This window comes from Symphalangus syndactylus, chromosome 6 (genome assembly GCF_028878055.3).
Source record: "Symphalangus syndactylus isolate Jambi chromosome 6, NHGRI_mSymSyn1-v2.1_pri, whole genome shotgun sequence".
Taxonomy (NCBI): domain Eukaryota; kingdom Metazoa; phylum Chordata; class Mammalia; order Primates; family Hylobatidae; genus Symphalangus; species Symphalangus syndactylus.
In genome coordinates this window covers 68,701,400-68,724,665 of record NC_072428.2, presented here as the reverse complement: position 1 = coordinate 68,724,665, position 23,266 = coordinate 68,701,400, and the positions used below count along the sequence as shown (strand labels likewise).

Below are 23,266 nucleotides of genomic sequence, written 5' to 3'. Positions count from 1 at the left end.
AAAAAAAAAGTCAGCCAAACACAGTAATAAATTCAATGTAGCAAATAATTTTAGATGCTACATAGGCCATACCAAAGTCTATAACATTAAGGCAGTTTTGATTGGACCATGAGTTGAATGAAGGACTTTCCTGATGGACTATGATTATTAATGCTCTCAAAGCCCTTTTTATAATGGAATGACACTTTTAAGATTTGTAGTGTAAGCACAGCTCCAGTGATTGCATTATTCTGGAATAATGTACTGTTTAAGTTGAATGGTTTGGGATTTGCTCCTGGCTTAGAATCCTTGACCTTCTATGCCCTGTTTATTAACCTCATTGCAAGGCAGCATATCTACTGTTCAGTTAGGGTGGAGAATGAATGCTTTAGCAGCCTTAGGAAATACGCTTCCATGTTGCCTTCAGGCTGATGTTTATAGAGCTACTGGTGATAAAAGTTGAATGACGTTAGTGAAAGGAGGATAAAATTCTTTAGAAAAAAGACTACACTTACTTTATAGAATGTTGAGTTCCAAGTTCTCCAAAACAATTCTGGAAAAGAAATGAGAGTCCTATGATTTTTTATGGAGTCAGTGCATAAAATACGTTTGGCATGTAGTTTAATTCCATCCATTATTGATATCATATTATATGCCTGCCCTATGTAAGGATAAGGGAAACACAGATACATAAGATAAAAGCCTTGCTCTGGAACTAGTCTGCAGGGATTTTTCAACCCTCAATGCCCATTTATCACTTGGGAAGCATTAAATAAATGTTTATAAAGGAGGCATATACCAGGACAACTAGTATCTGTAATTTTAACATCACTTCCATTGATTCTAATGTGCAGCCAGAGAAAGCAGAACTGGGTCCCTCCCAAAAATGTGATGATTTAGCTGATGCTGGATGTAAAGAAAAATTCTGCATAAAGTTTGAGGAGTTAAAAATGGAATGAGAGTTCCAGAGAGCATACCTGAAAGACTTTGGATTGGAATAAACATATATGTTAAAAAACAAGAGTAAAACATGCATGAGAAAAGATGATGAATGGGTGAGAAAAGGAAGCACTAGGTGCCTTTTTTTCCATCCTTTCTTCCTTGCTTCCTTCCTTTCCTTCCTTCATTTCTTTCTTTTCTTTTTCACTTTATTTCTTATCTTTTTGTATTCTTTTATTCTCACTTCCTCCCTCCTTCCATCTTCCTTATTCCCTCCCTCCCTCTTCCTTCTTCCCTACCTCTCTCTCTTCCTTTTCCCTTCCTTCCTTCCTTCCTCCCTTCTTACCTTTCTTTCTGTGACAGAGTGTCTGAGGACATAAGGAGAGATGAACATTAGATTAATATTGGGAACATTGAGTTCTAGTTGGTGTGTCATTCAGGAGGTAAACTTGGGAACAAGTGTCTAGCTGGTGAATATAAGTATTTAAAGAAGAAACAGTGCTATCTTCAGACATTTGCTTGCCAAATACTTTGTTAATTTGTTGCATCTGCTTTTTGCACAAATTTATGGATTTTATGCATTATGATCTCACCAAACAATAAATGTTCTTACAATTCACTTCCCTATCCACCTGAGAGGTATTGGAAAGCCTGTGGAGTTTCTTCTCAACTCTGTTGATTTCTATACCATAGGAGTGTTTGTTAGCTGATACTCTCAATTTAGTTTTTCTCCCAGATCTTGGCTCAGTTTTCTTATCTTCAGTTAGGCCATCTCTGATCTTCCTGAGAAGATAAATTATTCTATTATGTAGTTTCAATCTCCTTCATGTTTTACTCACTTGTGTATTTCAACTTTTTAAAGAGTTTCTTATTGTTACACATCTTTCTGCATAAGATGTAAGCTCCATGGTGTAGGGACCACTTCAGTTTTTCATCATATCTCCAGCATGCCCATCAGTGTCTGGTTCAGAGATGAGTCAGTAAATATTTGTTGAATGAATGAATGATGGAATGACTATGGGGAAAATAAACGGAAAGAGTAGAGACAAGCTGACTGCCTTTTGCAGAGGTAAAGCAAATAAGATTTTCCAAGGGAAGACAGTTTCGCTTTGGCACTGTTTTCAAATAATCACTGTTTCTATAAGAAGAAAGCCTGAACAAACCATCCAGGTAATTCCATGACTTTTGGCAGCTGTATCTTATTTACACTTAAAAAACTGTTATTTTTTTTTTCAGCCCATAAAAGGTTAGGATGGAGAGATTATATGCTCTAGTGTCCCAAGAAAGATGCCATTCTTGAGCTTATAGGGAAATCTAAGTTCCCTGGACAATTTAATCATATTTCTACCTTTAGGATATTGGGGTAGAGAGGAACAATGGTGCCCCTTCCCTGATGCTTTTTGTCTAGAAACTGTCTTCCCAACTGTGGGACCTATTTAGCAATTAAGATAAAAGCAGCTTTTCTTGATATAATGATGGCCAAAAAATGCTCTTAGCACTGTATCGTTTACATTTAAAAAGCACAGCTTCTCTCTCCTTTCATTGTTCCAAAACCTTTCAAATAGCCATTGTAAAGAAAAACAGCTTAGAGGAGTTCAGTTTTTGCCAAAATCACTTAGCTAATAAATGACATTTTTCAGACTAGTACCAGACAGTGCCGTTCCCCCTGTGCCTTTCATCTGCATTTGAAATGCATTTCCTTCCAGTTCATTAGAAACTGAGCACTAGCTCATAGCATCTTATAGGCGGAAAGAATCTTGGGAGCCACACCTTCCGTCTTTGCACCCAGTGCAGTAAACCTCTGGACTGCATTCTTCATAAGTAGACACCCAGCTTTACTTGAATATCCACAGTAATGGACATTTTATTGTTTCCTTAGGCAGCCCATTCCACTATTGAAGGCTCTAATTATTATCTGTCTCCATAGGAAGTCTACTATTAGCGACTGTGCACCAGTAACAAAAGTCCTGCCTAAGTGTTGGTGACAATGGCACCACTCCTGAGAGTATTTGCATTAAGAAACAGGCTGTCAGAAGACAAAATACCTTAACAAGAAGCAATGAAGCTCTAAAAGTGTGATAGCAGGCATCTTGGTCCTTCCTACATGGGGGAATACTAGTTTGTCTTATTGACACATTTTTGGCACCTGTTCCTGCCATGTTGTCTTAGTTACACTCTTGCTGTGGTGGATTACAGTAACTAGAAATATGGTAAGGGCCCTTTAAAAACCTGAAAGCATAATTGAGAACCAGTGAGAAACTCATGTTCTTCCCCATTCCCATCTCAATTAAATTTTTTAATACGCATTGAGATTCTGACAATGTTCATTTTTAGAACCCTAGAAATAATGCACAATATTGTATTCATTAATGTAGTCCTTCAACACATATTTATTAGGTACCTAGTATGTGCCAGGTGTTAGGCTCAGCACTGAGAATACAATGATGAACAAAACCAGGCATGCTCCTGCTGTTGTAGAATCTACAGTCTAGAAGGGGAGCAGACATTAATTTTAAAAAGCAAAAGCAAATGTGAAATTGCACCTGAGATTTACACTCTCTGTGTGATTTCATATATATTGAGAAGATTCATGGAAAGTGGCTCTGAGGAGATGATTGGTTTGGGATCTGAGGAAGGCTACAGCATACAAGGGAAAAAGTAGAGTGCAGAGGGTGTGGGAAAGGTTTTACACACGCTCTGTGGTTGGTGGGTACATGTTACATTTGGGGAATGATAGAAGCGTAATGCCTTTGAAGAACAGAGACTGGAGATCATGCTGCCTAATAATGACTTTCCCTGGTGAAGGTCAGATATTCATTTTATCATGTTGCAATTTTTACTGTCCCTATGATGTGCTGAGTAGGCAACTTTTGGAGGTTATTAGTTTATTCACCTGAATAGTTGGGATATTTCTCTTTTTATTTTTGGGAAATATAACATAGATCCATTAAATAAGGTAAAGACTTCCAATCTTGAGATGAAAAATAGATATTTATAGAGCCCATCCTTACAGATTCTTACAGATTCATGATAGCTGCCTATAATTATATGATGACAAGGATTCTGAGTCATGTCTTTGCTTAAGCCCATCTGCTCCTTCTCCTGTGGTTAGTCTTTAGCTCAATTCTAGTGTTCTGGTCATTCCACTTGCCTGTCTTTGTCTCAGAAAGTAAGAAAAGCTATTTTATCCTGGAGCTGAAAAGTACATTGAGCATTAAAAATGGAAGAGGAAACTATTCATCTCATTTATCCTGTAATGGTGGTTTTGCCTTTAAATGGATTCTAAAGCCATTCTTTCTTTCTCAGTTCTTAAAAACAATTTCATATGGGCTGGTGTTTTTTAAATCCAAGCAAAATTTAGGCAAATATGTGTATCTGCTCTAGAAATTTTGGTGAAAATCCTTCCATTTACAAACATTTCTGCTGCTTTTCAGTTTTATTAAAAAAGAACAACAACAAATCTACAAAAGAAATTTAAAAATACCCCTCTTAACACTGTTCAATATTAACTTCAAGACCTTTAGGTTTTTAAGATCTGGGAAATATGGTATTTCCCAAGAATGTCATTTCACATACTGCATGCTACCCAAGATAAAATATTTAGAAGCTAGGGATTGCTGAAGGTATAAAAATACCAGTGTTTGCAAGACCTACAATAGTAAAATATTTACAATTTTTCAAACGGGAATGTTAACAAAAGTATCAGTAGGTAGGACTTTGGCACCGAATCTGTAAACATATTGGCTGATTCATGATTTTAGACATATAGGAGAGGTTACCAAGAAGGATGCAGATTTTCATTTATGGTTCACATTGGTTTGAGGGGGGTTAAATCTGAAGAATTATTTTAAATGCATGTTTACATGTTTTTATTATATTCGCTTTAAAAGTACCTAACTTCCCAATTAATGAGAAAAAATGTAGACTTCTAAGCTATAGAGTTCCTCAGATGTCTACACTTAAAAGGCAAAAAGATCAGTAAGATTGGCTTTAGTAAAAAATGTATAAGGAATCTTTCTACAAACAAGTAAACTATTAATGAAACACTCCAGTGCCTGAAGAAATTAGAATAGGATAAAACTAACCTGAATGCAGAGTGGAGGAAGATACTAGGTCTTTTTTTTTTTTTTCATTTATTTTTTATACTTTAGGTTTTAGGGTACATGTGCACAATGTGCAGGTTTGTTACATATGTATCCATGTGCCAGGTTGATTTCCTGCACCCATTAACTCGTCATTTAGCATTAGGTATATCTCCTAATGCTGTCCCTCCCCCCTCCCCCCACCCCACAACAGTCCCCGGAGTGTGATGTTCCCCTTCCTGTGTCCATGAGTTCTCATTGTTCAATTCCCACCTATGAGTGAGAACACGCGGTGTTTGGTTTTTTGTCCTTGCGATACTAGGTCTTTTGAATGCCTAATACGTGCTGGGCTCCTTTCTACATACTTCACACATATGAGGCCTTGTAATATTCACAAAGAAACTTATCATAGGCAAGACCAGCCAGGATTACAAAGGAGGAAATTGAGGGTCAATAGGATTAGTAACTTGCACAACAAGCACATTCGGGACCTGAACCCATGTCTGACTCAGATGCCTCCTCTGTTTTCCTCTGACTGGAAATATTGGTCTAAAAGACAACCAATTCTCTGTTTGTTTTTTTTTTCTTTTTTCTGTTCCCTAGCTCAACAACTAGAGGAGATGGTTGCTTTGGAAAATTTTCAGCAGTCATGTTTTGAAATTAATGGAGAGTTGGAGTTTCTGACTTTTCTCTCATAAATCTCAGCAGAGAGCAATGTATTTGTTGTGGTGTCTGCACCCAAATTCGAAAGTTTTCTTTCTCCTAGATGTGTTGCCCTAGATTCCAGCACACATGGTCTCTCCTGATTTCAAATTCGATGGTTCACCTCCCTATAATGTACTTTTGGTACAGACATCTTGCGGTCTAGAATGTGGGAGATTCTTACTACAGATGGCTGGGGAAGGGTTGAATAGCCCCTCGGCATGGTCTCCTTTTAAATACATGAGTGGAAATGGAAGGTCGGGGGCTTGCAATTTGGCTATGGTCAGACAGCTGCTGAACAGCTGAAGGATTTTAATTCAGCTCTGTCTGACTTCTGTCTATCATTCCCTTTTACGTTACTAATGAGTAGAGTTCACTCTTATACATTGTTGTATCTTCGTCAGTACCTGGTACAGTTTTGATTACATGATATCTATCCAAATAAATAACATTTTAAAGAGCATCTGAATTATTAACTGATTCAGAATAATAAGCAGGCTTAAATAATTTAGAAGAAATAGGGGAAGAAAATAACATGTACAAAGGCACAAGTATATGTGAAGAAATCGTTTCGGGAAATGTTCCTTTTGAAGACTTGCTTTTTACCCTCCTCTATAGCACTCATCACAATCAGCTTTGCATTTAGAATAATATGTCTATCTTCTCAGCTACATTAACTATGTCAATGAGACATAGCCTGTGTCTCATTTTTTGTGGCTCAGTGGCCAGCACAAAGCAGGTTTTCAAATTTTGCTTACTTATTGGCATGGAATTATAAACATATCCCAAAGCAGAGACAGTGCAGCCTCTCCTCCCCTTAAAGCAGCCAGTGCAGTGGAAGTAGTGTAATCTTTGGAGCCAAAGAGACTCTCCATTGTCTAGCTTAATTAACTATAAATTTGACTTAGTTGCTCATCTGTAAAATGAGGCTAATAATACTTAGTTGGGAAGATAAAAGAACTAAATTAAAACACTTAGTTAAGTTGCCCATCCCATGCTTGAAATGAAACAAATTTCAGGACTCTGCTATTCTTTCTTCTCTTGCTTTCCACAGCAAAAGCTTAAGGAGCCTGGCTGTTAGTGAGCCAAATTGCCCTCCCTCAGTACCCAACACAAGGATCTCAATCCTGTATTCCTACAACTCTTGTTCATTTTTCCAATTTATGTACTGTATTTGACACCAAGAGAAAAGCTATTTTTAAGTGTTTATTTTCCCCATCATCTGTGCTGTGTTTGACTCACATATGATATGGGCAAGAATGTTTAATGGCATTCAACTTAGCAAACACCCTCATCAGCCAGACAAACTGCTTTCTTTCCAGAGGCCCCGCTAGAGCAATTCACCCTTATTTCACACCTGGGGGTGCTTTTCTTCTTCCTTTTAAACAAATTCAAGCTGATCTTCAAGTAAGCATTTCAGTTGAACTCCATCAACCCTACAAAACGGGGCCAGAGGGTACTGGAACAACAACACATTTCTTTTACAGAAATTGAAATGACTTAATACTTCGATAGCTTGTAGCTGTTCCAGGAGTCTCAGTTGTAATCAGAGCTACTTAATCCTTTCTTCTTCCCAATGAAAATAAGTTCAATGTATCTGTAGTTCTAGTTCCCCCACAATACTATACATTTTGCCTATATTATCACCTCATGTCATAGAGATGTTATGGTAAGTTAGTTTCATATATATATATATATATATATATAGTATACATATATAGTATACATATATGATATATAATGTGTACATGTATTTCATATATATATATAAAATGTGTACATATTATTTCATATGTAATGCACTCAACATATGTCTCACACACCAGTAGGCATACTTGATGTTATTTCAATTATATTGTCTCAAATTTAGGAATGAATATCATCACTATCAGCTAAGTTTATAAAATGCCAAATGTGTTTTCTTTAATAACACAGAGGATTACATATGTTCAGATGATTTTAATACAACTATCTCAAAATGATCTCACTAAAAGGAAGCACATTTAGTGTCATATTTTTGCCATTAGTCCAAAGTATGTCGGAATTGCTCCCAGGGAGTCTGTGGCATGTGATATATTATTAACATGATTATCATCATCAATCATCGTTATCCTTAAAAAGGCTACTATAGTAAATATGTATTGTTTCTGGCTGTCTAACAAAACTCCTTTACACTGGGGAATAGCATATCCTTTCTCTGTAGAATTATTTATTCCTCCCTCATAACTTGCCTCTCAATTACTGATTGGCCCTCTTATTTAGTTCTGGGGCTGTCCCATTATCAAAATTCTACCTCCTAAAGAAAACAATCCCATTTACTATAGCATCAAACAGGATAAAATACTTAGGAATGAATCTAACTAAAAAAAAATGAAAGATTTACACATTGACAACTACAAAATGTTGCTGAAAGAAATCGAATAAGATAGAAATAAATGGTAAAACATTCCATGTTTATGGATTGGAAGACTTAATGTTGTTAAAATGTCCCTACTACCCAAAGTGATCTGCAGGTTCAGTGCAGTCCCTATCAAGATCCCAATGGCATTTTATTTTCACAAATAGCAAAAAAATCCTAAGATTCATATGGAATCTCAAGGGACCACTGAATAGCCAAAACAACCCCGAAAAAAAAGAACAAGTTGGAGACCTCACACTTCCTGATTTCATATACTACCCCAAAGTTTTTCTAAGCAAATAAACTGGTCACGAAAGGACAAATACTGTATGATTCCACTCAGGCAAAGTAGCTAAAGTAGCCAAAATCATAGAGAAAATAAGTAGGAAGTTGGTGGCTAGAGGTGGTGAGATCACAAGAGGAAAAGGATTCGAAAAATTAGTTTTTAATGGATATATAGCTTCAGTTTTTTAAGATGAAAAAGTTTTAGAGCTCTATCTCACAACAATGCAAATATACTTAACACTACTGAACCATACGCTTAAGAATGGTTAAAATGGTAAATTTAATGTTTTGCTTTTTTACTACAATTTTTTAAAAAGGAAAAATAAAGAAAACAAAGCATCTTCCTTCCTCCTGACCATAGTTGATTGGTCCAGCAGTGGGCTCTTGTCCTAAGCTCAGCCAGTGAAATAGCTATGTAAAAAAAGTATATCTATATATACATATATATGTATATACATATACATATGTATATATATATATGTATATATGTAAAATATATAGGTATATATATGTGTGTGTAAAATATATGTGTGTGTGTGTATATATACACACACGCACACACACACACACAAAATCTGGAAAAAAAAGGACACCAGTCATCTTTGATAACTAAAACTCTGAGTTACAAGGTTTGGAAGCTGCCAGTGTGATATTTCCTGTCTTATGAGAGAACTGGTCTTTGGTGAGAGAAAAGTACCAATGAAAGATGTAGAGAAAGTACCCCAGCATCTAAGCATTAGCTATAACTAAGCCCCTAATATTACCATCAACATCGTGGCAACAACAATTTATACATGGAGTATCTGTGGAGCAACATACTAAATGTTTTATATTTATTGTCTTGTGTTGTAAGTTTACAAATCTTATACCAGGGTCTGTAACATCTGTAAAGCATATAGTCTACCAGGGTGATCAAGTACACAGACAATTTCAACAATATGAATAAGGTAATATGATAATTTTAATAATGAATAAGGTCTAACAATTCCAATAATTGAATACTTTGAATGCAAGCTATATAATACTGATCAAAAATGAGAAATATTTGACTTCCTCTTTTCCTAATTGAATACCCTTTATTTCCTTCTCCTGCCTGATTGCTCTGGCCAGAACTTCCAGCACTATGTTGAATAGGAGCAGTAAGAGAGGGCATCCCTGTCTTGTGCCAGTTTTCAGAGGGAATGCTTCCAATTTTTGCCCATTCAGTATGATATTGGCTGTGGGTTTGTCATAGATAGCTCTTATTATTTTGAGGTACGTCCCATCAATACCTAATTTATTGAGAGTTTTTAGCATGAAGGGTTGTTGAATTTTGTCAAAGGCCTTTTCTGCATCTATTGAGATAATCATGTGGTTTTTGTCTTTGGTTCTGATTATGCTGGATTACATTTATTGATTTGCGTATGTTGAACCAGCCTTGCATCCCAGGGATGAAGCCCACTTGATTATGGTGGATAAGCTTTTTGATGTGCTGCTGGATTCGGTTTGCCAGTATTTTATTGAGGATTTTTGCATCAATGTTCATCAAGGATATTGGTCTGAAATTCTCTTTTTTTGTTATGTCTCTGCCAGGCTTTGGTATCAGGACGATGCTGGCTTCATAAAATGTGTTAGGGAGGATTCCCTCTTTTTCTATGGATTGGAATAGTGTCAGAAGGAATGGTACCAGTTCCTCCTTCTACCTCTGGTAGAATTCGGCTGTGCATCCATCAGGTCCTGGACTCTTTTTGGTTGGTAAGCTATTGATTATTGCCACAATTTCAGAACCTGTTATTGGTCTATTCAGAGATTCAACTTCTTCCTGGTTTAGTCTTGGGAGGGTGTATTTGTCGAGGAATTTATCCATTTCTTCTAGATTTTCTAGTGTATTTGCATAGAGGTGTTTGTAGTATTCTCTGATGGTAGATTGTATTTCTGTGGGATTGGTGGTGATATCCCCTTTTTCATTTTTTATTGCATCTATTTGATTCTTCTCTCTTTTCTTCTTTATTAGTCTTGCTAGCGGTCTATCAATGTACAAAAATCACAAGCATTCTTGTACACCAATCACAGACAAACGGAGAGCCAAATCATGAGTGAACTCCCATTCACAATTGCTTCAAAGAGAATAAAATACCTAGGAATCCAACTTACAAGGGATGTGAAGGACCTCTTCAAGGAGAACTACAAACCACTGCTCAATGAAATAAAAGAGGATACAAACAAATGAAAGATCATTCCATGCTCATGGGTTGGAAGAATCAATATCGTGAAAATGGCCATACTGCCCAAGGTAATTTATAGATTCAATGCCATCCCCATCAAGCTACCAATGACTTTCTTCACAGAATTGGAAAAAACTACTTTAAAGTTCATATGGAACCAAAAAAGAGCCTGCATTGCCAAGTCAATCCTGAGCCAAAAGAACAAAGCTGGAGGCATCACGCTACCTGACTTCAAACCAAAGGCTACAGTAACCAAAACAGCATGGTACTTGTACCACAACAGAGACATAGGTCAATGGAACAGAACAGAGCCCTCAGAAATGATGCCGCATGTCTACAACTATCTGATCTTTGACAAACCTGACAAAAACAAGAAATGGGGAAAGGATTCCCTATTTAATAAATGGTGCTGGGAAAACTGGCTAGCCATATGTAGAAAGCTGAAACTGGATCCCTTCCTTACACCTTATACAAAAATTAATTCAAGATGGACTAAAGACTTAAATGTTAGACCTAAAACCCTTAAAATCCTACAAGAAAACCTAGGCAATACCATTCAGGACATAGGCGTGGGCAAGGACTTCCTGTCTAAAACACCAAAAGAAATGGCAACAAAAGCCAAAATTGACAAATGGGATCTAATTAAACTAAGAGCTTCTGCACAGCAAAAGAAACTACCATCAAAGTGAACAGGCAACCTACAGAATGGGAGAAAATTTTTGCAACCTACTCATCTGACAAAGGGCTAATATCCAGAATCTACAATGAACTCAAATTTACAAGAAAAAAACAAACAACCCCATCAAAAAGTGGGCAAAGGACATGAACAGACACTTCTCAAAAGAAGACATTTATGCAGCCAAAAAACACATGAAGAAATGCTCCTCATCACTGGCCATCAGAGAAATGCAAATCAAAACCACAGTGAGATACCATCTCACACCAGTTAGAATGGCCATCATTAAAAAATCAGGAAACAACAGGTGCTGGAGAGGATGTGGAGAAATAGGAACACTTTTACACTGTTGGTGGGACTGTAAACTAGTTCAACCATTGTGGAAGTCAGTGTGGCGATTCCTCAGGGATCTAGAACTAGAAATACCATTTGACCCAGCCATCCCATTACTGGGTATATACCCAAAGGACTATAAATCATGCTGCTATAAAGACACATGCACACGTATGTTTATTGCAGCACTATTCACAATAGCAAAGACTTGGAACCAACCCAAATGTCCAACAACGATAGACTGGATTAAGAAAATGTGGCACATATACACCATGGAATACTATGCAGCCATAAAAAGTGATGAGTTGATGTCCTTTGTAGGGACATGGATGAAACTGGAAAACATCATTCTCAGTAAACTATCACAAGGACAAAAAACCAAACACTGCATGTTCTCACTTATAGGTGGGAATTGAACAATGAGAACTCATGGACACAGGAAGGGGAACATCACACTCTGGGGACTGTTGTGGGGTGGGGGGAGGGGGGAGGGACAGCATTAGGAGATACACCTAATGCTAAATGACGAGTTAATGGGTTCAGGAAATCAACATGGCACATGGATACATATGTAACAAACCTGCACATTGTGCACATGTACCATAAAACCTAAAGTATAATAATAAAATAAAATAAAATAAAAATAAAATAAAATGCAGGCATGCAAGAGAGTAAAAAAAAAAAAAAATGAGAAATATTGGGCTAATCCTAGAGAATAGAATACACAAGACTTTCTTGAAAGAAACAGTACCTGAGCTGAATCGTAAAGAATGGGTAGAATTGAGCTAACCAAAGAAATTGGGATATATCATGCCGTTAGACAAAGTAAGAAGTCAAAAATAAATTCCTCAGGTGTTTAGGATGAGTAGAAATTGCAGTGGGGAGTGAGAATAGTAGGAGCTGAAGTAGAGAAGGGCTAGTCAGCTAGAACTTGATTGGCTATGCTCTGCCTACATCCTGCTAGTAACTGCAATCCCTGAAAAGCTTTGAGCAGCAGAATGACATGTTGGATTTGCATTTTAACTAGATTACACTAGCATCATTGTGGAGGATGAATCTGAAGGAAATGGAAAGGAAATCCAGTTATATAGCTATTACAACCACCCAGGAGAAAGATGGACAGCCCTGTAAATAACACACTGATAGTGGAGATTGAGAGGATCTATATTTTTCAGGCAAAATTTTTTAGGACTCAGTAATTAGTTAGAAGTGTATGGGGAGTGATACCAAGGAAATAGAAAAGTAACGTTCAAGATGTTGCCAAGTTTTGGCAAAGATTCTGCTACCTCATTGGTGAGTGAGCTTGGACTAGAACTTGAGTCTTTTATTTTCCAGATTAGTACCTAATAGGGCTGTCAGACTGCACATGGCAGTTTGAGCATCTCTTCCATGCCCATTTCTACTGCTTTTCCTTCACTCACACATTCCTCATCAAAGAGACATTGAACATGTATTGTGCTAGGTACCAGGGATAAAAGATGTATAAATTATGCCTCTTATCACTGAAAGGCTCAAGTAAGGTAAACAGGCAGTCAAACAATTACTATATCACATGATGCAGGGTTTCATTCAGCTGTGTACACAGGGCTGTGAGAGGAGAAAAAACAAAAGAGAAACTAAATGCATTATTGTCTTATAAAGGCCATGGAAATGAAAGGATATTTGATCACCTACATTCAAAGCTCCAGGAGGGCAAGACCTGTATTCTTTCTGTTTACTCCTGATTCTTAGTGGCCTGTCTGTAGTGTTCTACAACACATTTCAAATTCTTGATACACATAACATATTCAAAATACATATTCAAAATCTTGGTGTAATTCATTTGAACTACTGGGCAGCCTATTCACTGGGATGAGAAGAATTTTGTAGCCAGAAAAATGTTTCCAATTCATAGTTTAAATATATTACTAATGAAAAAGGTCATTCTGATGTCCAGAAACTCTGTTCTTTAGATGATCCTTAAATCTCACCTAGTTTCTGCCAGTAAATGGAGGAAAGAGCAAAACCCATTTCAGCCTGCCCACCATTGGAAACACAATCCAATCACAAAATCTGACTGATCAATGAACAAGGGGTAAGCAATCTCATTTAAGTGGTATTCATTCTTCCTCTGTGTGTAATGATAAATATGACATACACAAAACATTAGATTCAGGGTCAGGGATTATATCTATATTTTTTTTCCTCGATACTAAAGCAGAAGATCGTAAAGTTCCTTTTTTGTCACATTCTTTAGGGTGTCTGTTAGATGTCTGGTGTTTTAGCAATGATGAAAAGCAAGAAAATAGAGGAACAAATGAAAAGCAGACTTGCTAAGGCCACCCCAAATGAAGACGTGTCTTTACTAATACTCTTCACATTCCTGTGTAATTATTTTTCTTTAAGGATAGTAAAAGTTGAGGGGTTTTGCTCTTTCTCATGGAATGTATTGTGAACCAACCTAATCTAGATGAGAGAGGGTGGGTCAGAGCTGGTTTCATGAGAGTGTGACCTATGCAGGTACACATGGCCTTATACTTAGAAGGGTCTTACTCTTGGTTTAATGCTCTGCTGTTGCTATCTTGACATTCTTACCAATATTTTTTTTAACAAGAGTTCCCATGTTTTCAGTTTGCACTAGGCTAGTCCTCCTGAAATGGATATACTAGTGCAATATCTAGCACATAATGACTACACAGTAAGTGAATAAATTCATAAATCAATCAAATTTTTCTTGAAAAATAAGTTAGAGATTTCCAAGTTGAAGTGGGAAAGAATTAGTACAAGAAAAACTTATGCAAAAACTCAGAGGATAAAGAGAACCTCTCGATTCAGGGAGTGGCAGGAAGTTTCGATTATGGCTAGAGACCGGCCTGTTTGGAGTAGTTATGGGAGAGATGAAATTGGAAAAAAAAAATACAACAATTGATAAAAATTTTGAAAGCTTTAGATGCCATTCTAAACAGCTTAGGCTTTATTCCATAGCATAAAGAAATCCATAGAAGTCCATTAAACATGAAAGTAACAGGGATCGGGTATGAATTTTAGATGGTCACTCTGGCAGGTGAGGGATGAACCAAGGGCTTGGTATGGGTCATGGGATACTTAAACAGCAGAATAATATAGGAGGAGCTGGCTGCTGGGAGGAGGAAAGACATGTCTCTCCTGGAAGGACACAGAGGTTGAAAGTAATAGCAAAGTGAATGTGTTTGAACTTTAAAATACTTTTAATCTTAGGCAACATACTTAATCTCCCCAGACATACTTCTTCATACATATTATAAATAGTCTGGATCACATGATCACTGAATTGTTTTCCCGCCTTAAAATTTGTGTGATTTTATAGTTTTTCAGATTTTATTAAAGTTTTATAAAAATACACAGAGGTAATTCTGTAACTTCACTAAATTGGTGCTCCTAGAAAGCAGATACTTCTTCTTCTTCACCTCTTTATATCTAATTACTAGACTAGTGTCCTGTACATAGAAGGTTTTTCACAAATATTTGTTAAATAAATAATACATACAATATTCTATCATTTATAATGTATATAATTTTTATACTGTTAATATCATCAACAAACATTTAGTGTGCCTCTAATATAATGAAGTTCTATTAGATATTGAGAATCCAGAGGAGAGGTACGATATCTGCCCTTAAGGACACATTCTAGTTGCAAAAATAACAACAACAAAAAAAACCACACAGAAACACACACACATCTACATGTTATATAGAACAGTAAGTGTCATGTATAAGGAAAGTGTGATGTAAGAGAAAGAATATGGGCTTTGAAGTCAGAAAAACTCTGGATTCAAACCTGACACTTCTGTTTAGCTACTCTGTCAGTTTGGGAAGCTAACTTGGCTTCTGTGTGCTTCTTTTACAAAATTGGAGATAATGCCTTTGTTGTAGAGATGTTAAGAGGATTATAATACATAATATATGTAAACAACCTCACACATAGTAGCTACTCAAAAATTATAACTATCATTATTATTACTGATCATAATTATTATTATTATTGATAATTATTATAATTATTACTGCATACACACAGGAAAAAGTAGTCGAGCCAACAAGTTAGGAAAGGCTTTTTCAATGAGGTGATCTTGAGCAGATTCTTGAAAGATGAGAAGAAATAAACTAGGCCCCATCCTGGGCAGAGGGAAGAAGAGCACATGTGGTTTGGATTTGGGAGGTCATCTGTGCTCATTGCAAGCATTCTTGTTTGGCCCCAGCAAACTCTGCTGTAGAATCAGTCAGAGGGAGGTGGAGAAGGGTGGGAGGTAAGTGGCCCTCTGCTCCCACCTTCTTTCCTTCCTATGTACTTCCTGGGCAGAGGGCACATCAGCAGTTTCCTGGCCTAATAATCAAGGAGTTCTTCCATTTGGAGAAAAACATAAGGTCATACTTTTTTCATACTCATATTATCAAACTTTAAAAACTATTGCTGATAAGAGGAAAACAAAGTTATTTGTGAGTGTTCTGTATGTTTTTCCCTTTAGAGTTATATGAGCGCTAATTAGGGAAAAATCTTTTCCTTGAAGCAGTATTAAATGTTTTGTCTAAGCATCACAATGAACCACTTGCAGACAGCACCAATTGCTAGTGGTGTCTCCTTGGAAGTAGCCTATGCCTCCATTGTCCCTCTGGAGTTCAATAGTGCAGTACTTCATTTCACCTTTTAGGCAACCAATCCATTGGGCTATGTGCTTGAGAAATTGGCTCTAATATATTACAAGAAAGATAAAATAATCCTTGATGTAAACCATAGATTATTGCTCCTCATCCCCTAAGAGCAGTGCTAAACCTGGTTTCTTGCATGTTTCCAGCAGTGTGGAAGGAGCAGGCAGGGAGGTCCCTTCTAACCCCCTTGTTCTTGAACGTTTACCAGAAAAGCAGCTGAAGAAGACGGAAAGGTACAGATTAGTACATAAATGATGCTTGTACACGTATAATCTGATTTCCAGCATTCTTTCAAGGCACAGATTATCTTTATCCTAGAATGAGAGAACTGAGGCTCAGAGAGTGAAAGTATGAATGTTCCAGATCTCACAGATAAAGAGTGATAGAACTAGGATTTAGACCCATGTTTGTCTAACTCAAAAGCTGGTGCTCTTTTCATTATCACATGCTCTCACTTTTTCTGGCTGTTCACAACTTACTGTATTGCATCAATTCCAAGACACATTTTTTTTCCACATTGTGAGCATATCTGAAATAGAAGTACATAGTGTTTTACAACTGCTATTAGCCAAGACAGAATTGTAACTATTAGTCATTGCCTCTGTGTGCATAAACTTGGCTGTTATTCTTGAAGTCATGATTTGATAACTGCAGTCACTTGATGTCTTTGTCAACAAACCACTTAGGAAACATTTGAAGAGGATTATGTGTCCTAGTAGTCTTCTGAAAAATCTTCCTTTGGTACATGGTAAGATCAAGAAAGCACCACCAATAAAATATACAGAACAAGAGTCTGGGCTTGGAAAAAAAAATCTTCAGGAAAAGAATAGAACACTTTTCAGAAATGCTGCATCACTAATGCCCTTGATGGTACATGGGAAAATGTTGTATAAAAAAATGCACCAACTAGAAGATTCTTATAGCAAAGCTTACTCAGAATAGTCAAACTGGTTTTTCTTATATTGTTATTACATTTTGCTGTATTACTTCTGCTTACATTTTATTTTTATGTAAGATTGATAGGTGATTTTAAAAATCCAAGTTTAAAATGTCCCACATAATCCTGGGATTATTCATGAATTTGCCTTCTTCCTTTAGCTAGATGTATGTTTCAAAGAGCAAGGTCTGGCCATGACATGAATAACATCATGTTTTTGAGATCCTATCATCTTCCAAATTTTATGTTATGACATATATCTTTTATTTCAAACAACAATCTTGTCAAGTAGCTATTACTTTTCTCATATTATAGATAAGGAAATGAGGCTTAAAGACATTAAATAATTTGCCCAAATTCATACTACCAGAAAGAGAGGGTTTTAACCCAGGGTGGTCAGACTTTACCATCTTTGTGTGGAATATCATATTGCATTACTTTTCAAATATTTTCTGCACATCACACCAGAGATCCAGCACTCTGCAGAGCATATGCTAAGTATTAGTTTCTGGAAAATTAAGTAACAAATTCCTGTTTTGGCCACTGAAGGAAGAAGAGGGCAAGGATGCTCAGGGAAGCAGTAAGTTGCTAAAGACGTCTAGCCTTTTCTTGCTACAGCACAGTGAGATCAGGCAGACTTTGGAGTAAAACATAACTGAGTTTTAGTGTCAAATAAATCACTCACTGACTGTAAGAATTGGAAAAGTTACTTAGCCTCTCAGACTCATTTGCATGTAAGAGGATGATAGTCTCAAGCCTGCTAGGCTTTTGGTTGCCTTAAAGGAAATAATGAAGATGATTCTGTCACACTTAGCACACCACCTAGCACAAAGGCCCCCATGGGAAGAGAGTTGTTTTCCCATTTCATGGGGTTTGGGGCCGAATATATCAGTCTGATTTTACTCTCGGGCTTTTACTTCATTAAAGTTATACTGGCTGATGAAAATGGTTTTCTGTTTGAGTAACAGATATAACCTTTTATTGATGCAATATATATCCATTGAACATAGATAGTGATGTATCAGAAGATAGGCTGGCATCAGTGTAAAAGAAAAAAAAAAAAAACAAGTGCTTCAGCATCAGGACATCTTCATGAAACCCGGCTCGATAAAGTGGTATCAACTTGGACAATCAGCTCATCTTTCTTTCTCATCCTTACTTTGTTTATTGAAAGTGAATAATAGTATCTCTTTTCCAGGGCAGCTGTGATGATTAGAGGAGATAATTTAAATAAAAGTGTTTGTACTAAGAAGGAGTTAATGTAATAGCCATTTCCCCTGACCTTGATAGCCATGGGTAGAATCAGGATACTTGATTAGTTGCAAATTAACCAACCAACTGCTAGTGTGCTGGTAAATCCTTAACCACAGGTTTTCTGGGGGAAAACAATCCCTGTTTGCAGCACTTGATGATTTCCATGGTGTAAATTCTTCCAAGAAATTCAAGCCCAATCCTGATAGCTATTTTTCTTACTCCAACAACGTGCAGGCTCACCAGGGGAGAGACTGGAATCATCAGGAAAGTTAGATCTCTCTCTCCTGCACATGTAAATGCACACACACAAACACGCACTCACAACATAGTTCGTTTTTTCCTCCTGAATACTGTTGGGGTGATCAAACCCAACACCAGGTCGTGGGGGCGACAAAGTCCAGCGGAGTCAAAGGAATGAGAAGAAGTTTGAGAGAAAGTGGGACCAGCCAGAGGGCCACCGTGAGTGTGGAGGCTGCAAAGGCCCCTAAATCTGGGAGCCCACACTATTTATTGGTGATCAAACAAAGAAACAGGTGGTGAGGATGTGGGAGTTGAAACGGTGTATCAAGTGAATGAGAAACCTATGGCTACTTGAGATAACGGGAGTGCTGGAAGCAAGGAGCCAGCAAGTCTAGCAGACATGCAAGCCCTGCCTCAGCTTCTCTCCCAACTCTCAGCTTTTCTCCCAACAGAATACCAGAAAAGAAAGAAAAGAATTATGAGACAATACTTCAATAGATGTTTATGAATTTTAGTGTAATTTTTGCCTCCATCCCTATTTATTCGTTGATTGATACCAGTAATTGCAAATTCCTGGTACCTCATTTTTAAAAAAATTCCCATGCTAGAGGCCAAGGCCAAATGGCAACTGGTCCCCAGTTTTACCTTTTAGGTAACACCGCTTTAAGAAGAAACAAAAATGAGGTTAATTACCCCAAACTTATTTCCTGATGATTAGAGGAATAATCATGACATCTGCTCTCATCAGCCAATATCAAGGCGAGGTACAAAAGTATTTTGAAGAGTAACTTCAGTACAGCAGAACTTATAGCCCTGAATTTTACACAGGAATGGGCAGGGTTCCAGTGTCAAGCATTGCATGTGTTTACCCGCAGTACACTGCCAGTCTTGTCTCTCATTTCCTGCCTATGCTACATGGTTCAATTGTCAGATAGGATAACTCCAAAGCAGAGAGAGCAGAAGCAGGAATATTCAGGGTGGTAAGTGTAGCAACAGAGCAACTAAGGATCACACCTGACACACCCAGTACATCTGAAGTATCAAGTATCATTTTGATTATGTAGTAGGTTGAATGTCTTCTCTTAAAATAGTAGTTCTCAATTCTGATTACATATTGAAATCACCATGATGAAATTTTGAAAACACATTTGCATGCAAATGATTTGATTGTTCTGAGATGGGACCTGTGGGTCTCTATTTTTTGAAGTTTTTCAGATGTATCTAATGTAAAGGTAGGTTTGGGAACCAATGACTTACAGCAAACCCACAGTTAAATGTTCTACCTGATCCACGGCCAAAATGATGAGATAATCCACATTGAAATCATCTGGGGATTTCGCTGAACTGTAGATTCTTGATACAGTAGGTCAGAGGTAGGAAAATCTGCATTCCGAATGACATCCACGTAATGTCATGATAAAATGGAAGTGCAGGGCCTTTGTTGTGGGAATTAAAAAAGGAGTCCTTCAACTGATTTTGATATCCCTTTTTTGCCCATCTCGTCATAGAGACTAAAGTAGGGGTATCAGGGACATTGTCTTTGGCTTCCATTTATTTTAGTGCTTAGTTTCCTACAGTAATAACTCAGAACCTCCCAAATTATCTCTCTGTTGTTAACCTGTGAGCACAGTGTTTTCCTGCTTACTAAGGAAGTAATATACCAGTCCCATCCCATTGCTATGTGAAGGCCCAGAGCATTCTTTCTTCAGGACAGGGCACATCTTTCTCTGCTACAAACCATCTTGTCATTTTCATAGTGCTGCTCCAGGTGAGGCATTGCCCCATCTCCCAGGCTGAGGCCAGGCCATTTGACTAACAGTTGATCTTTCCTTTGTTAATTTGCCCCACTTCAAGGAAATAACCATTATGTTCCTCCCCAAGGAATCCTGCCTTCCTTTACTTCAGGGAGCATTTCCTTTCTTCATTCTGACACATATCCCCACTCTTAGGAGCAGAAGCAACCACAAATAATGTCATCAGATGTTAATTCTAGGGATTTTGTCCCATTAGTTATTACCATTTTATTTATAGGTGACCTACAGGTATCTAATCTAAAGATAAGGATAGATGATGGTTTATAGAGACCATTTATGTCAGAAATTCAAGGTCATCATCTTTAGCTCAATCATCTAAGAGAGTAAAGCATTTCTTTTTCAAGTGTGGTCTTCATGCTTAATAATAAGAGTAGCATGTGAATTTTCTATTTCTGCCATAACAGATCACCACACACTCAGTGGCTTAAAACAACATAAAATTATTATCCTACAGCTTGGAATATTAGAAGTCTAAAATGAGTTTCACTGGTCTGAAATTAAGGTGTCAGTTCTTTAAAATGAAGAGTTCTTTTCTGGAAGATATAAGAAAGAAACAGTTCTCTTGACTTTTTCAGCTTCTGTAAGCCATCTACATTTCTTAGGTCATGACACCTTCTACTATCTTCAAAGCCAGCGACAATGCATCTCTCTGACCTGTCTTCCATTGGCACAGCTCTCTTCATAACCTGGAAAGGGTCTCTGTTGTTAAAAATACAAATGATTAAGTTGGGCACACCTAGAAAATCCAGGCAACTCTTTCCCATCTCAAGGTCCTTAACTTTAATCACTTCTGCAAAGTTCCCTTTGCCATGTAAGGCAACATATTCACAGGTCCCATCTTTTGCAGATAATTTTTCTACCTACCACAAATGGCTGCCATTTATAATGCTTTTCATGCATTACTTCATTTTCTCAGCAACACCGTTATGTAGAGATTCTTATCTGCATTTTGCAGATAAAGAAACTATGGCTCAGCGAAATGAATATGGTAAGGTGACCTAGCTGGGAAATTTCAAAGGTGAGGTTTGAACTGAAGTCCTATAATTCTCAAGCCTATGTCCATATTCACCTCCTTCTGCTATTTCCTTTATCAAGGATTCCGTAAGCCAATTCCTTGGTTTAACAGAAAATTTCCAAGGCAACAGTTGGCTTGCTGTAGTGGTGAGGGATGGAGGTTTATTTAGAGATATATGGAGTGATCTAGAGTTGATGATGCAAATAAAATTTGCTCTGGACGGCATATGCTGTCAGCAGTGACCTCCTGCAGTAACCAGACAAAAATCTACAAAGAGTATTTCCACACTTTAGCTAGGCTGATTCCACCAAGCCTTGTCGACCACAATCACAAGTAACATACAGGACTAAAAAAATATAAAAATAAATCAGTGAAAATTCAATGAATCCTCTGCAACATAGCTGTGTTGGAACTCAGAGCTGTCTTTTAGAGCAATAAAAATGGGGAAAACATAGTACATTCTATTTTAATCTCAGCCAAATTTATTTTTTTTCTTGGGGAGAGAGGAGAAAGCTTACAAAGACCATGCCTCATAAGCCATTTCCTGAAAAATAACTGAAATTCTTCTCAAGAAAATAGGTTACCTCAGTTTCCATGGGAATGGTTTCTAATGCCAAAATTTTACTGCTGACAACAAAAAGTGACAAAGACAGAGAGACCAAAATGAGTGTAGCTATAGAGACTGCTTGTTTCATTATCACACCCTATTCTAATTGTTTCCTTACATGTCAGACATCACTCCCTATTATATTTTGAGGACAGGAAGTAACTTATTCAGTTTGTATCCACATTATTTAACAGTGTCTAGCAGGAAGCAAATGATTCATAAAAATTGGTAGACAAAATTGAATATTACATTACCTACTAGAGTGGTTCTCAAACAATCTGCAGATTGATAGTCCTAGAATCATCTGAGGAGAAATGAAAATATAGGTTCTCTATATTTATCATAGAGATTGTCAAGTATAAGAACTGACGGGGCGCAGATATTTGCATTTCTTTAAAGCCCTTTAGGGGCTTCTGATATACAGCAAAGTTTAGAACCACTACCTAGACTTATATACAAATTTATAGGCAACATGCTAGATTCACAATTGTCAAAAGCCAACCTTGAATTAACACCCCCTATGCAAAAGCATAGAAAGAACTTATTTTGCTAATGATGGGCCTATTAATGTGGCCAAATCTGGGCCAGAGGCAGTCAAGGATATAAGAATGAGGAGTTCTATCCCCACAAAATGTAAAATTCTATTAGAAAACCAAGGATATTTTTAAGATTCAGGTTGGTCTGAGATAGTTTGGGGGACTGGTAAGGAGCTAAGGCAGCTTCTGACAATAACTGTGCTAAAGGGGGAGATTAGAGTGGCATTAATTTGCATCAAGGACAATGTACAACTGTGGCAGGAAAGGAAGAATGGCACTGGTTACTACTGAATACAGGACTCTCTGCCAGACACCAGCCAGCCCTTTGCTCATTGAGCATCAGTGGTCTTGGCATGGACACTGAGGCATGGCCAGCAACGTGGTTCACAGGTTTTTCTGTCGTGCTTTTAGCAGGATAAAGAATATGGCTCTAACTTTTGGTTTTGAAGTTATAAGAATGTGACTAGAAAGCCACAGCAGAAAGTGAGAGAAACCTGAGAAAAAAACACTTAGTGGCTAAAAAGAACTAAATTATGAAGCTCATATTAGACAAACCCATAATAATCTTAAGTATCTGGAACTAGAGAAAGATCATGT

General features: G+C 37.3%; 1 long non-coding RNA gene across 4 annotated transcripts in view; it reads right to left on the bottom strand.

Moving 5' to 3' along the window:
* The window catches only part of LOC134736905 (uncharacterized), a 503,219-nt gene that overhangs the window by 78,216 nt on the left and 401,737 nt on the right, over nt 1-23,266 (bottom strand). For 2 of the 4 annotated variants that reach the window (XR_010121382.1, XR_010121381.1), the window contains one exon: nt 495-532. The exons of the other annotated variants lie outside the window; for them this stretch is intronic. This is a non-coding gene — a long non-coding RNA (uncharacterized lncRNA). The remainder of the gene's footprint in view (nt 1-494; nt 533-23,266) is intronic. 4 annotated transcript variants of the gene reach the window in all.